This window comes from Rhinolophus sinicus, chromosome 11 (assembly GCF_057876585.1).
Source record: "Rhinolophus sinicus isolate RSI-liver-muscle chromosome 11, RSI-T2T, whole genome shotgun sequence".
Lineage (NCBI taxonomy): Eukaryota > Metazoa > Chordata > Mammalia > Chiroptera > Rhinolophidae > Rhinolophus > Rhinolophus sinicus.
Window position 1 is genome coordinate 14,838,632 of NC_142511.1, and position 14,026 is coordinate 14,852,657.

At 36.9% G+C, this 14,026-nt stretch overlaps 1 protein-coding gene across 1 annotated transcript in view; it reads left to right on the forward strand.

The window, feature by feature from the left end:
* Window positions 1–14,026, forward strand: part of PLA2G4A (phospholipase A2 group IVA) — a 137,429-nt gene that overhangs the window by 648 nt on the left and 122,755 nt on the right. The window lies entirely within an intron of this gene.

Below are 14,026 nucleotides of genomic sequence, written 5' to 3' on the forward strand. Positions count from 1 at the left end.
TAAAACAACTGGTATTCTGATTCGCCCTTCCCCTGAGTTCTTGAACATGCCAGCACAGAGTTCAAAAGTAGATGCTGGAAAAGATTTGATCAAATAATAAAGTTAAGTTTTGAGTGCGAATGCTATTTTAGTTATTCTGTTTTCGAAGCAGCAGCAAAAAAGGCATTGGCTATGAAATAATAGTGGCTTAACATATCTAAATCATTTGTCTTAATGACTAAATCTTAGAATCATGTTAGTCTTAAAAATAAGGATTTTCACCTCAAAAAATAGAACACAAATGCTCTTAATACTGGTTGATGATGTAAGCATTCATTCAGCTAATGCAGATGGAGAGTACGTTTGGATGGGTGATAATTCTGAATTATGATATTTGCATATTTAGCCCTTTCAAGGAGAATTTGTGTTGTGCTTTGTTTCTGTTTGTTGCGTAAATGTGAAATTGTAGCCCAAGAGATATTTACAGGGAGTAGTGGTGAAACAAACCTCTTTAAGAATTTTAAATTATATTCCAGAAGTTCCTAGAACTTGCCAATCAAGTTTGATGTTGGCATTAGAAATAGTTATTTGCTTCTTTCATTGAGCGGGGGAAGAGATAAATTTTTAAATTAAGCAATAATTGTGAAATGCATAGAGAAGTGTTTAATCTGCATTGCTCACAGCAACTTTACAAACTTCCTGTAAGGGAAAGCACATTTTATGGGACAAGAAACTGAAAAATCGATTCAAAAATTTTCCTTTTCCTAATTAAACATAAATGCAAAATATTTCAAAATAACTTCTTTTTATTCATTTATATGTTTAACATTGTGAGTCACTTTTGAAGTACTTTGCATTCATGTTTAATTAAGAAAGGAAAATTATTGAATCGATTTCTTAGTATCTGATGAAGTTCACAACAGAGAGATAATTTGGCCTGTGTTTTTAACCCATCAGTATCATTCCTAGTGTCACTGCTTAGAAAGCAAAGTCATGAAACAGAATCATTTGTACATTAAAAATATGTTCCAGCAATCAAAAAGAGGAAGACAGAATTAGCTGTGGTGCCTTTGCCTCTCATATGCCTTTTATTTACCATCAGTTTTTTTCCTCCTCTTGCTTGCAGATTTTAGAGCTTTCATTACTCTCAACCTTTTTTTTTTTTTTTTTTTTAATCACAGACCCTTGTACAAGTCTTATGAAAACTGTAGGCTCTTCTCTATAATAATGTACACATGCTCCTGCAATCTACACAAATTCGGAAACAGCTTTAGGAAATTCATAAATCCCCCCAAAACAATCCATCTCACACGAAAATGCAGTGTTTCTTAGAAGTTTGGAGTTTTCTGGTAATATCAAATAATTAGCAAATCATTTTACTTACAAGTAAAGAACGGTCTAACAGTGACTATTGCAATGCCCATATTGTCATTTATTTATTAGTGTTCTGTAACGCTAAGAAATTTGGTGTGATGGAAAAATCTACTTGCCTAGAAACCAAGTGACCTAGATTTTAGATTCAACCCTAATAATAGCTAGATGTACAATATTTAGCTTGCCATTTTTCTATAATATATGATATTTTTTTTACCGCTGAATGCAACAAGTGAAACATAATAGGAAAATAAGATGCAAGTTGTGTTTTTTTTTTTAACTGGATTGTGAGATGTCAGTATTTGCTGCCTTTACTCCAAAATTCCTATCAATATTTCCCAGCATTATTGTTTTATTATATTCTTACTTATTACAAAGATAATTCATGCTCACTGTTTCAATTTTATTAAATATAGAAAATTGCGAAGAAGGAAAGGAGAAAAATTACCCATAATCCCTCTAAGGGGTACTACTTTTAAAACATCATTTAGTCAACAAATATTTATTGAGTAACTAGAGTGCATCAGCACAGAGACAAAGAGACAGGAATTCATGTATATACATCTGTTTATACTTCTATACATTTTTCTATAATTGCATTTACATATAGATGTTATAAAATGGTGATCATACTTGTTAAAAGATAAACTGAGGCATTTATTTGAACAAAAATCTATTGCAATGAGGCAGTGCCAAACTGGAAGTGGTTAGGAGCTTCACGAACAGGATCTCAGGGATAGACTTTTATAGAGAAAAAGTGGAAGCAAAGTAAGGAAATTATTAATTGGCTGTAGCTTAAGCTTTCGTTGGCTGTAATTGGTTGTCCTTAGGTTTCAATTTTGTAACTTTGAGGCATTTACAGGTTTAGATTTTGGTTTACTTATGTAGGCCGCCATGGCATTGGAGTTACCTCAGTCTAATGGCTTCTTTGTTAAATTAATTTAATACACTGTTCATGCTGTTTTATAACATGCTTCCTCCTCAATCATGGAGTTTTCTGTAAATATGATTTTTTTGGACTCATGCATTATTTATATCTTAACTCATATTCATTTATATCTTAAACAAATATTATTGAGTCCCTTATATGTGTCAGGCACTGCAAGCAATGACAATCTATCCATGAACAAGAGATTATGGTTCTCACCGTGATGTAATTTTTAGTCTGTGGAAATGTTGGCGAATCATAAATTTTTGGATATTTAGGTGGATTATAGTTTTCACTATTATAAACAATGTTTTAGCTAGGACCTCTTATATAAATGTTTATACACATCTTTGTTTACTTTCTTTGGATAGATTCTTATAATGTATGTTCCAGGCTCTAACAAAAGTTCCACTGCTTACAGGTTGTGAGATCATAAGCCAATAATTGCTTTACCAAAATGTACTTTTCTCAACTGTAAAATAGGAATAATAATAATAATAATAATTGAGTATTTGGACGATTCTTAAAAATATTTAGCAATATGTCATGGAATGCTAGATATTATTTTTGCTATTTTATTCTTAAGAAAGATTGTATCCATTTATAAGCAGTAGAAGAGAGTAGAATTTCCCTAAGCCAACATTGTGTTATCAAATACAAACAACAAACCCAAAAACTTAGACAATTATTATATGAAAATAGTATCTTGTTTGCATTTGCATTTCTTCCAGAAACAAGGTTGAACAATTTTCAGTGTCCTCTTAGATGTCTGTGTTTATGAATTGCCTCTTTCGATGTGATTTTAAAATCTTTTTTAGTTTTAATTTTTAATTTGATAAATATCAATAGACATAACTCCCATAATCAAAGGTCCTTTGGAGTCCTCAATTTTGAAGAGTGTTAGGGGTCTTAACCTTAAAGGCCAAATTTTGAACTGGAAACAAATGCTGGACTGGAAACAGAAATTCTGGAAACATTGCTTTTCTCAGTTTTGGAAGATTGATCTCATTGTTTCCTCAAACCCTTTTAAAAAAAAAAAATGGGTGAGATGCATAGAACAAGGAAAGCAAGTCATTTGCATTCTCATAGACTATCATATTCTACAAAATTAGGGAAATTGAAGAAGGCTCAGAGAAGAGGGCCAAAACATTGTAGAATCTCCCACAGCTCCTGGAACATCCAGACTTCAAAATCTAGAGGAGATGGAATAGAACTAAGGGTTGCATGATGATTCCTTATAAAGGTTTTGTAAGAAAAATAGTGCCCATGTTGGTTAAGAATCAACTTAGAAAAAAATGAATTTAAATTTTTGTCAATGCTTCATCTTCTACTCCTTGACCATTTGGGCAGTGACAGTTAGGGGAACCAAAAGCTTGGTTCTTGAGTTCTTTTCAAAGAAGATCGTAGATAGCAGACAGTGGTCTGGTCTTTTGACACCATCACCTGCCTGAGAAAAGAGAGATGCACCACATTTTTGCTATGCTTGCTGTGTGATTCTGTTCTTTGAGTCTCTCTGATTCTTATAACATTCTTTGAAAATACAGTTTCTCTCCCCTTTGTACAAATAGGAAATAAGCTTAAATAATTCAGTGCTTACTGTAAGCAGATTTTTCATGTAACACTACCAGCCTCATCACTTATTAATGAATTCAAAGGACTTTAGAGAAACTCAGCAAACACTTGTAAAGTGATTCTTATCAGAGTTTAACAATCTCTGTTAGAGATAATAGGCTGACAGGCCCTTTTAAGCACATGCAGTTGTAAATCAGCTGCTCCCTTTTCCTTAATCTTTTTCTCCTCATTCCCTTGACTTCTGGGGTCCTTTGGGAAATTTAGGTGTTTTTACGTAACAATATGTTGTGAATTAGAAAACAGATGTCCATAATATGTGTAATTTCAGTGTTCTATGGTACAGAAAGTCATGTATTTATAATACTCAGCTTATACTTGCTTGGGTTTTCATTTTATTATTAATTTACAATTTATTTTCTGATTATCTAGTTTCAAGCAATACCAGTATACCTTACATTTGCATAGCATTTTGTGATTTATGTAGAAGACTGCTTCAGAATTTCATTCCCACAATAACCTTGTAAGTTAGGAGAGCAGGTAGTCACATTCTACAGATGTGAAAAGAGAAACGTTGAAACGTCAAATTGCTTTTTTAATGTCCAAATCTTAAGATTTCCATTTTGATGTATTTTCTATGTTTCAACTGCATAATTGATTCGTTGATCAGTTTTGATCCATGCTATTTAAGGCTCTTAACCTCTTCCTATGTATGTTAACATCAGAAAAATTATAAGGGGAGATCCAGAAAGTACACATCCCAATGCATGTTTCCATATTAACTGAATTGTTCTGCTCCTTTAACTGGATTACTGATTGACCTGATAGAGGAAGTAGCACAAACATCTAGGAATGATTGAAAAAGTAGTGTATGATTTAGAATTTCATATTTTGGAACTATTTAGCATTTTATATAGATGTATGCCACTTTAAGATGATGAAGTATATGAAATTTTATCTAAAAATACAAAGTAGACACATTATGAGTTATACAAGAAATGCTAATATTACCAAAGTTTTTACTTCCGTTTGGTAATCGAGCATTCTCTAAGAATAGTCTATGTATAACCCATGGAGCTTATGGCTCTTTTTGCCTTTTTATAACCCTGGCAATTGGCATAAAGTATTTGTATCAAAATGGCTACTCTGACCTTGGATTAACCATTTATAGAAAAAAAAAAATCACTATCATTTTACCTTTCCAAATAATCCAGTAGTTTATGGTAAACGAGACACTCTTTTTCAGGGGTGAAAACTTACATTAGTTGTAAAATGGTTTATTATACATATGTTAACATCATAATAAATAATACATAGTAGGTCAAGTTTGACTGCTGGATGCAACTGTGCCGCTAGAAATATTAGGTCAGCAATTGGGTTCTGAATTTCAGTCAGTAAATTGACACACTTCCTATTTGCCTCATACTTTGATGCCCACAGTTTTAACAAGATAAGCAAGTTAAACGCAGTTCACAGGCGATCAGCTGGGGTGTTAGGCCCCTAATGGAAGGAGGTATTCTTGCCAAGTTCTTGGATCTGTAGTTGTAGAAGATCCAATGTCTGCTCAGGATAATCTGGGGGCAGATAAACGGTGTCTCTAAGTTTTCTTCAGGCTCTAATTTTTTTATTTATGGAAACAAAAGGGAAGTCTATTTTGTGGGCTTTTTACATGTAGTATTTGATGTCATGTTCTGAAAGTATTGAGAAAAGTAATTTCGAGCATTTAGGTAAGAATTTATAGAAAAGCAATTGGGAGAAAAGTGCCTAGAGATGCATGCAGTTATGGGGACGTGCTGTATAGACCCCTGCGTCTATGATTAAGGTTTTGTAATAGCCATCAATCCCTTGTGAGATCGACCACAAACCTCAAACAGGTATTGACTTTTTTTTCCATTCAACTGTCATGAAGAAGAGGCAAACTCATTTTTTTTTTCAAAAGATTTTATTGGGGGAGGGGAACAGGACTTTATTGGGGAACAGTGTGTGTTTCCAAGCCTTTTTTCCAAGTCAAGTTGTTGTCCTTTCAATCTTAGTTGTGGAGGGTGCCGTTTAGCTTCAAGTTGTTGTCCTTTCAGTCTTAGTTGTGGAGGGCGCAGCTCAGCTCCAGGTCCAGTTCCCATTTCTAGTTGTAGGGGGCACAGTCCACCATCCCTTGCGGGACTCGAACCGGCAACCTTCTGGTTGAGAGGACGCGCTCCAACCAACTGAACCATCTGGGAGCTCAGCGGCAGCTCAGCTCAAGGTGCCATGTTCAATCTTAATTGCAGGGGGCGGAGCCCACCCTCCCTTGCGGGACTCGAGGAATTGAACCGGCAACCTTGTGGTTGAGAGCCCACTGGCCCATGTGGGAATCGAACCGGCAGCCTTCGGAGTTAGGAGCATGGAGCTCTAACCGCCTGAGCCATCGGGCTGGCCCCGCAAATTAATTTAAAATTCGTTTAGATCATGAACTTAGATCTCAAAGAGATATACACTAAGGCATTTCCACAGTTCATGGCAGAGTCTTATCTTTTTTTTTTTTTTTTTTTAGTTTCAGGTGTACAAAACAATGTAAATAGTTGGACATTTACACCTAGTGATACTACCTCTCTGACATCGTATATACCTATTATAATTCCATTGACTCTATTCCCTATGTGACATTCAATGTTACTCAGCTTCAGCTTCAGGTGTACAGTGCAGTGGTCAGGCATCTACACTGTCCATTGCGCAGTCTTTTAAATCACTACTTATAATGTTTAATGAGAATTCACATTCAGATAATAACTTCAAAGTATTGTTATATCCTAGATTATTAGAAGGTGCTACTAACATATTTAAGGAGGATTTTTTTCATAGCAAAAATTCTAATTTAAAGAGGTTTCTTGGTTAATAAAAAGATTAATCGTAAACTATTAAGACGGTTACTTACAATCTGCTACTTGATCCTTATTTTTTGAGGTGGCAATAACCAGGGATTTATATTTAAACTATATAAAAGGTCACAATATTTACATGGAATTTTTTTTATCCTTATCACTAATGGTGCCTCTGTTGTCAATGAAAAGCAGTAAAAGAATTTTGTGAGACTCATTCAATGTTTACAGAAATCCCTACCATCTACTTAAATCATGTTGTAAATTGACAAATTGACTTGATTGATGAGCTATGTGCTAGTATCACAATGAAAAGAACGCTCTTGTATAAATTATATTTTCTGTGAGGAAAATAATTTCTAGGTACTATTTTATGAATGTGTATAGTATACCTAGGAAAATAGTAGAAAAATGTGTCTTTTCGGTACTTTGATAAAGAATAGGTATCATAAGAAGAAATTTAGATATTCTGTTCTCTCTTTTTCACTTAAGAATTTTACCTATTGGGTCAAAAAAAAAATGCAAATGCTAATATCAACCAGGAATTGTTGATCATTGGCCTGTGTGCATTTATTTCTTCACCAGTTTGGTAAGTTTTAACTAATACTGACTACATCCCAGACACTGTGCTAATACCTGGGTGAATACAGCAGGTACAGTTAATTCCCTCTTGGAGGAGAGAGACAATAATTAAGACAAGCAATAAACAGATAATAAAGGGAATAAATGGGCTTCCATAGTAGAGAATAACCCGGGAGGTGAAAGATAGAAAGATTTTGCTGAGAGGTAAAATTTAAGCCAAGATGTGAGCGATGAGAAGCCATGTCAGGGAGGTGAATGGAATGAGACTAGTGTGGCTCAAGATGGGGGCTTCAGGCAGAGAGCAGCAGTTGTAAATAAGCCTTCAAAGAAGCAACCAAGAAAGTATGGAAAACCAGGGATGAGGGTGATGTCATGGGAACAAAGGAGGGAAAGTAGTTCCAAAGAAATGGAAGATAGAAAAGTGATGACTACATTTGAAAACTTGGGGGTTCTTAATGATCTTGATAAAGAGCAGTTTCAATCGAGTGACAAAGAAGTGGAAATGAGATGGCAAGTGGATGGAAGTGAGGACTCTTAGAACGTGGATACAGTGAGAAAATGGCCCGTTAGAGAAATCTGCCCATGATACACACATAAAAATGGAGACACGGAGGGAAAAGGAATATGTAGTAGAGGGAGACTGTAATAGGTTTGCCATCAGATTATGCAGTAGGAAGTACAGTTTGCTGATTCAGAAAAGAAAGTCATGGCGTTCAGAGTGAAGTACTTGAGGCGGAAAGTGTGGTTTTTACATCCAGAGAGACACATGTGGGGCCACGTCTGTAACAGGAGGAGGAACTCTGCCTCCTTTGTGTACAGGCAGAAGAGTTTGTAGATTTGCTGGTGGGGAGATGAGAAACTTCCCTCTTTTGCTTCCGTTTTCTCAGTGACGAGACATGAGGTCGTCAGCTAACAGTGGGGTGACGGTGGGAGTGGGGTGAGAGACTTGATTGAGGAGAAGAAGCAAGTCATTTTCGAGGGTGAGAATGCAAGTTCACTAGAGAAACTTGGAAAGATGTTGTGCAGTGTTGAGAGCTCTTTGAGTTTCGAGAATGGGAACATAAAGTGAAACCAGTCTCCCAGGTTATATGGTTTTTTTCTCCAGCTATGTTAAAATACTGGGAGCAAACCCAGAGAAGCTAGCATGGCTGAGTTCTTCTAGAGTAGGAGTTTGTAAAGAAAGAAAGAAAGAAAATCTGGAAATCCTTAAAACGAAGGATCACTACACTAAGCAAAAACACAAAACAAAAACAAAACAAGACATAAATGCATAAAACAAAAATGCATAGACATTCATGAGCTTGTAGAATACAGGTCCTTTTATCTAAGGTAATTATTAACTAGTAGGAAGTAGTAACAAATTGGCTTGAGTTCCAGCATTCAGGAGGCAGGAATTGAGTCTTTGTTTCTTCCAAACTCTTGTTGGCATCCTTACCTAGCCAGTTGCTAAGGCCCAGTTTAGGTCTTCAGCAAATCTCAATGCCTTACCTGTTACAGGAACCATCATGCTGGATTCCTTTTTCTTCTAGGCTGCCTTGCTAGATTTGTTGTTGTCCTCGTTTTAAGCTCTGATTATTTCACAGTTACCATGCCTGCCTTTACTGGTTGACTAGCTAAATTCTTGTGTCTGGTTTATATCACACCTCTCAGTTTGCTTAGCTTTTGCCTTCTTCTCTAGGTTTCTGAGGGCATGTTAGTGCCTCCCCCCTCAAGACAATGCTCTATACAATTAGAACAATTACAGCTTTACAGTGTAAAGATGGCTGAAACAATAATAATGATCATCCAAAAATAGGATCTTTCTTTTATAGCCCAGCTAACAGGATATACTTTCTACAACTTGACCTAAACCCTTCATTTTTAAACTAAAAGTCATTTCCTTTTCTTTTTCAAGCCTTAAAGCTTTAGAGAACAGCTGGTGTTGAAAAGCAAAATTCAACTGAGTAAATTTGGAGATGTAATTGGCTTTATTCAATGATTCATGAATTGGGCAGCATCCCACCTAACAGGTAGAAAGGAGCGCCAAAGAGCTGTACAAAATAAAGGTTTTCATAGGCAAAAATGGTTGGAAATGGAACTTTCTAATAAAGAGTGGGTTCTTTCAGGCAGTCACTTTCCTTTGGGGGAAAGGGTGAGGGTCTATCACAGATTACCTCACTAATGCTGACCAGGTAATTCCACATTGACTACTTAAAGGTCACATGCCTGTGAGATGTTGAAACTGCAATTCAGTCTTGGTTTGCTGATGTGGGGTTTAGCACAAGTAACTCCATTTTGGACCTGTCCTTTCTTTTTTTTAACACTGGTTGCCATAATTAAAATGATAAGGTTTTAAGAGCTAAGATAATGATATGAAGTATTGACTCATATTTCCTCAATAAAAAAAAGCCCTCATTTTCTTTTTTTGCTAAATTCATTAGCCATTTTTCATAAATCCTCTTAACATTAAAATGCTTTAGTTTTACACTAATGATGGGTGAGTGCTTTCATGAATGAAAACCATGAGTCTGTGTGGATAAGCTGGCCACGTGGTGAGAAGGGGAAGCTCTTTGTGGTCAGATGCGCTGGAATTGGCTTCTGGCTCCATCGTTTCCTAGATGCACTGCCTGGCACTCACCAGATTCTTCTTTGCCTTCCTTTCCTCCTGTCTTGATGAGACATGTTGTAAATTAGAAAGTCCTTCTGTACTTTATTCCTGGCTCTACTATTTGTTAGGCTGTGGTTTGGATACAGTTATCTAACTGCTTCCTGTCCAAAATGAAGGGGGCATCTGCCAAATGAGAAGGAGAGTATAACATTGTTTTTATTAATTTCATATTTTTCACAAAACCCACTGAGGCATTATAGCTCACCAGCAGAAGCTCAACTGACACTTACAAGATTTTATTCATGTCCTTGGCAGTCTTCTCTAGCTTGCTGATCGGAGGTAGAGGAAATGCAAATTTCATATTTTGGAGCAAATGACAATGTTTCTAGTTCATTTCAACCTGTTTATTGTATGTAACACCGAAATATTTTTGATTACATGTTCATTATGGTGCTAGCAGATGTTAATGGTACAAAAAAGAACTTAGTTTTGTTTATTTGTTTGCTTCATCATTTTCCTCTTTATTGTGCTATAAGTTCTTCTGTCCTCAAAAATTTTACATTGAACTTTATATAGGTGTACTCTGCAGAGTCCCGCCAGGCTCTAAAGCATACGCAATTAACATTTAAGGAACCTCCTAGACTGCAAGTGCTCCATGCAATTTGATATAATTGGTTTCTTTTTGTTTTGTTTCCAGTGTTTTATTTCATGAATTTTATAGTGTCATCCTGTATCCAGGGGTCCCTGGGCTTCAACCAGACTACCAAAGTGGTCCATGGTACAAAAAAGATTAAGAACTCCTGAGGGTACTCCCCTGAAATGCAGACTTTCTATTTACAGAGCTCTTGTCCTGCAAAACCTTGGCTTTCCTGGTCATTTCAGAAGTGAACTGTCACTCACAGTATCTGTTAGGTTGGTGTAAAAGTAATTGTGGTTTTTGTGATCATTTTTTAACCTTTTAAACCGCAATTACTTTTGCACCAACCTAACAGAAGCACATTTCAAAATTTCTCACAACCTGACAAAGGGATGATGAACTTGAATACCTATTACATGTTTCCCAATCCAGGACTTGTAGAATACTTGGCTAGGGTTTAGTGGTGTAAGTTCACAATGGCACCTAAAATGGGGTGGTATATTTTCTGTCCATTTTTTTCCACTTCAAGGTCATAGTCAACATTCATACTTTAACTGCAAGATCAGCCTCACACTCATGAAACATTACAACTACTATGACGGTTTTCCTGGGGGTTTTCCCAGGACTGTTTACTTTAGAAAAATATGCATGGCTTTCCCTGCTGTGGCAATCTTGAGTAAGTCATATAATAAGGCAGCAATTAAGGAGGGAGTGGAACCCTCAACAAAACACAAATGCTCCCTAGGGGAGCGTATTTGCATACCATCTGCTCTGGAGAGAGCTGTAGCAGTAAATACACTTCTCAAACCATTCGCCTTTTCCTAGCATTTTGTGCTACATTCTTAGGTATACTTAAAAAGTGTTAACACTCAGTGCATCACCAGTCTCAATTTCTTTTCAGTAGAAAGTAAAATTTTATCCTACGTTTTCTGAAAATGAGCGTAACATAATTCTTACTTGTCAATGGAATATTATTCCATAATAGTGTGGGAAGAGGAATTTTTTAAACAATCCATTCACTATTTGTAAGTAAGCTTCTTGTGACTAAGTCTCCAACCTAGAAAAGTATAAAAGATGAAAATGACTAAGCTGTATTTGACCAATCATAGAGACAAATTCCATTATTTATTTCCCTCAAATTCGTATCTTGAGCCTACCAACAACCAATAAGTTGGCAACTTAAAATTTTGGTCAAACTAAAATTTACCTGTATGTCCTGTTTTATTTTGGCTATATTTCCTTTTTGACCTGAGTATGCAGGAAGGGTTGGGTTGCAGGGTGCTGGTAGAGTGTGAAGAAAGAGACCTGGTTGAGGGTGATGAGATGTGTTTAGCTGTTTGCCTAACTGGGTGAACTTGGATGAGTTTGTTTTCATCATTAGGCCTCAGCTTACACATTTGCACATTGAAGTTCTAGGTGGTGGTGATGAATGTTTCCTTCTAATTCCAAAATTGTGTGACCTAAGATATAGCCAGAATGAATGCTTATTTTTGGCCACCAAGAGGTGAAATCATGGAAAAATAACAGGAAGCCAGATGATGAAAGAAAGAAAACCAGAAAACTGGCTTGGGGGTGAGAAGACATTCTTGCATTGTTCATAATGCCATGTGAGACTGGGCCAGCCCATGTCCTAGCCCTTAAGGTAGGCTCACCTTTATTAGTCTTTGGCAACTGTCAAGTGGTAAAAAAAAATTATGTACTGTGTTTCATTTCTATAGAACGTGTGTGTGTGTTTGTGCGCGCATGTGCGTGTGTGCCCGCGCACGCCTGCGCTTTTTAAATAACCAAATGAGGGAGGCTGGCCCATTTAAAGATGCTATGCTCTCTCCTGTTTTTTTAATACCTCCAAAATCCTAGTTTAGGTGCGTATCACATCACATCTGGGCCTCTCTGGCTGGTTGTATCCCCCGCTCCTCAAGTACAACATTTCTCCGTTAACAATTGTATGCTTCTTTGTTTAACTGCGATGTTTATATTATGGATGGTTATAGACTGAATGGTGCCCCATCCCCCAGTTCATACTTTGAAGCCTAACTCTCCCACTAGCAGTGACCGCATTTGGAGATAGAGCCTTAAAAGTGATGATAGAGTTAAAATGAAGTCCTTAGAATAGGCCCTAATGCAATCTGCTTGGTGTCCTTGAAGGAAGAGGACATTTGGATATACAAAGAGACAGCAGTGATGTGTTGGCACAGAGGAAAGACCATGTGAGGACACAGGGAGAAGGTGGCCATCTGCAAACCAATGAAAGAGGCCTCAGAGGAAACCAAACCTGCTGACACTTTGATCTTAGACTTCTAGCTCCTAGAACTGTGGGAAAATAAGTTTCTGTTGTTTAAGCCACCTAGTCTGTGGTATTTTATTATGATGGCCCTAGCAAACTAATACAAAGCATCACTTCCATTATGCCAGCTTTCTGGTAAGACTCTCTCGTAATGCTATTGCCTATAGTATAATGTCTCAGAATCCCTTAAGGATCTTTTGTCGAGGGGCAGAATGACATAGAAAGAATTGGGTATGAGGCAGTGTCAGGATTCCAGGGCCAGTTTAGCCCCTGGTAACTTAGATGACCTGGGAAAAGTTTCTTAGTCTTTCTGGGAAATAGTCTTCTTTTGTAGAGTGTGGTTAAAGGAGACTCTGCCTCAGTCTGAGTTGTCAATTAGACAAATCATTTAACCTTTCTAAAGGTTAAGTTTTTTGTGTTTTTTTTTTAAATCTCTAAAGTGGCTGTCGTAATCCCTCTCTTGTTATAAAGATGAAACGAGATGGTGTATATAAATCACTTGGCACAGTACCTGGCACCTGGGAAGTGCTCAGTAAATGTGAACTTTTAAAATTAAGCAAGGAAAGTAGCAATTGCTAAGATATCTTCTAGTTTGTCATTCTAGATTCTATAAATAGACGATACTTCCCCTGATTGTTTCTCAACACAAGACTGCATCTACGGCCTGGCCAGTTTCCCGCAATACACCAGACAAATTCCCAAATTTGTGTGTTCGTCCTTCAGTCAGCAGTAATTAAGTGATCATTTCAGGGCTGAGCAGGAACACAGGAAGATAGAGACAGATCTTCCTCACGTTGCTCACAGCGAGGGGAGACGTACACTCCATATAATGGTATATAGTATATAATGTGGTAAGAGACATCAGGGAGAAATACAAGGGTCCTAGCCTAGTAGATAGATTAAGAGATGGTTTATTAGGTTGGTGCAAAAGTAATAGTGGTTTAAAAGGTTAAAAATAATTGCAAACACCACAGTTACTTTTGCACCAACCTAATACTTCAGAGTGAGTTTACACAGAACCGTGATGAATGAGTATGGACTATCCTGTAGAGAAGGTGTGGGAGAGGGGGTGGCACCGGTGAGAGCCTGAGGTTGGATGGAGCCTCTCCAAGGTGGCTACCACTTCCTGTTCATGGCCTTTCCTAGAGGAAATGTTTCCATTCCCCCTTTCCAGACATCTAAGCCCATTCGTGGTTTCAAATATCATCTTAGTTATTTACCTTTTCTATCA